The sequence below is a fragment of the Phytophthora infestans genome, genomic scaffold, assembly GCF_000142945.1.
Source record: "Phytophthora infestans T30-4 supercont1.250 genomic scaffold, whole genome shotgun sequence".
NCBI classification, from domain to species: Eukaryota; Oomycota; class Peronosporomycetes; order Peronosporales; family Peronosporaceae; genus Phytophthora; species Phytophthora infestans.
In genome coordinates, this window is record NW_003303509.1 from 56993 (window position 1) to 59724 (window position 2732).

Below are 2732 nucleotides of genomic sequence, written 5' to 3' on the forward strand. Positions count from 1 at the left end.
CACAGGGTTGTGAACGAGCTCAGCCGAACCAAACTCGCGGAGCCTCGGAAGTGATCTGACTTGGTTAGTCGGAACCGAGTGGAAGCGAGCCACTCGTCTGTCCCGGAAGGGCCGGATCGCGAGGGGCCACCTCTGCGCAGGCCATACAACCGCCGACCTAACTCGGCGATTCGTTGTGGTTTGTGTAAGGAATCCACATCTGACGGTATTTGTGTATTCTACTACACCACATAAATGTCCGCCATCACCTGCTCGCTTAAGCGGTCCGGAACACTCTTGAGTTTTTCGTGAACCTTGGCCATCACGTGATCAAGTACACGAATTCGCAATCCGCACTAAAGACGCGTACCACTGCGTTCTGTTGAGCAGCTTCAGCATCGGCCATGACGAACTTGACCACCAGCTGACGCCCATCCGACACTGAAGTAAAAATCCTGCGCAGTTCAGTCAGCACCGTCACGTAAATGTCCTCCAAGCGTTGCGACGTAATGAAAAGTGCCACGAGGTGAAATGAGCGACACTTGTCAGAGATCCCACACACGATGACAGGATACCCAACTTGGCTCAACTTGAAGGTGGCGTCCATATGAAAAACAAAGAATCTGGATCGCGAGCCGCATTTAACAGAAGTCGTTTCGTTGTCAGTCCCACCAAAAATGGCTTTTCGTCGGAACCGTTTCCCACATCTGGTTTGCCGTGTGCGTCACGCTTCCATCCGAACGAAAATGGAGTTGTCTCTGAGATGGTCGGGCCATAAGCCAACTGGTCGATCTGGCCCAGAATTTCGTCGTAATCGTCATTACGGTGCAGATGTTTCTTCGAATAACTGCTGACGAACCACTGCACTTGACGTAGTGTCGGCATCTCCGTTTCGGTCAACCCAAATCGCCGAGCCATGCCATTGCGAATCCGAGCGGGCTTCAACCCTTGCGTTGCCATTTCCCGGTCGTAGTCCTTGAGTCGTGGGGTCATCTTTGCTTTTTGTGGGCCCCTCACCGGCGTCTCGTGAGCACCAGTCTCCATTATGGTGACGCGGTTAGGACGTTGGCACGTGAGCACCTTACCCTGCCACCGACACGCGTCATATGGTGTGGCTGCTTTGCATGTTTCCGAGGAACAACGCAGTAGTTGGTACCGCATCTTGTGCGTCTTGGTCAGAGCACACACCACACATGGAACCATATGACTCTTCACAATGATGAACACCTTCATGTCTTCCATAAGCAGCTGGGAATCCTGGCGAGCCATGTCGCTGCAGATAGTCGTCCACTTGGTCGTTGTTGGCATCTTGCGTTGGGGGGAGGGAAAGGACGGCTTCAGAAATTCAGTATTTTACTGTATGAAGAATCTTTGCTGTTATTGAAGGATATAAAGGGCGGTGATTGGCTCACGGATTGCCATAGCACTGGCCGTGATTCGCAAATAATCACTGGTGTGTAGACGCCCTAGATTGGTGTGTTTTGGCCAATGCAAGTGTGGCACACATATAGATTGTGTAGTGATGTGACATTGATGTGTCACACGCATATTGTATGTGTTATCACATTGTTTTGTGTGTCAGACCTGTGAGCTTCGTGCCGTGTGAACGATTATCCAGGGACCAGTCGGGTGCTGTTTGCTCGCTGCACGGATACCAATTCTCATAGGGCACTCTGAGCGCTTCGATCCCCGCAAAGGGCGCTGACGGTCGGATTCCGTTAGATTCTGTGTGTTCTTGGGCACACCGGCTCGGTCACACTCATAATTTCGCACCCAAACGTCTCCATCATCGTTGTAGCGTACACGGCGTCGAGATACATTAAAGCCGTGGCTTAAGGTCCATGCATGTACTGCGGCTTCTGCTTCGTCATGAGACGAGTAGTTGGCTTCAGGTGGAGGTGGAATTAAAAAGAGCGGGGGTTTCTCCTTCTCCATTGTACGGTAACTTGGTTTGTGGTACTCGCTACTGAGCTCCTGTACACGCCAGCCATTCGCGTACGGCAACCCCATCCACAGTAATGGTACTCTTACAACCTTTCAATATGTTAACAACCTTTCGTCTGGTTGGCAACGCTGTACCGGTTACAGTACGGTAACGCTGTACCGGTAACAGTACCGGTAATACCTCTGCCCGTTTTGTGTGAGGGCCCTCTCTAGGAGGGCCCTCGTTAGTTTTTCCCGTCATTGCCTTGAGCTGAAGCCAATGACAAGCAGTGTTTGTCTTTCCTAAAGCATTTCGAATCACGGATAGCCTTGCTCAATTCGACAACGTTTACTATTTTTAAAAAAGATAAGAAACTAACGCAGGATGTGTTGCCTATTCGCCACTGGCGAATCGCGAATCGCCAGATGTGGCCGAGCGGGGCGTGAAGTGTCGATATTAAAATACTAGTTACTTGTAGTGCTTCGGTAGTGTAGTACGTACGGTGCGATGAAGACATGGATATTTATTTATTAGTATAATACATGGACCAGTAGATTTGCCGATGCAGGGCATGGGGAAAAAGATTCTTTAATTTTCCTTAAATTCGTTGGCGCTCTGGACGCCTTTTTTTGTATTGAAAACTTTGCGGTTTAACTCCGGGGCGACTTTTCCTACCACAAATCCGCTGGCTATTTTAAAAGCAGGGCGGGAAGTAAAAAAAAACTTTCGAGGAGCAGTCCTTCTTGGAGTTTTTAAGGGGCTGCCTCGATTTCTTACCGGAATTCCCATTGGCCTAAGAAAAAGCCACATTTTCTCTTTTTTTAATTTT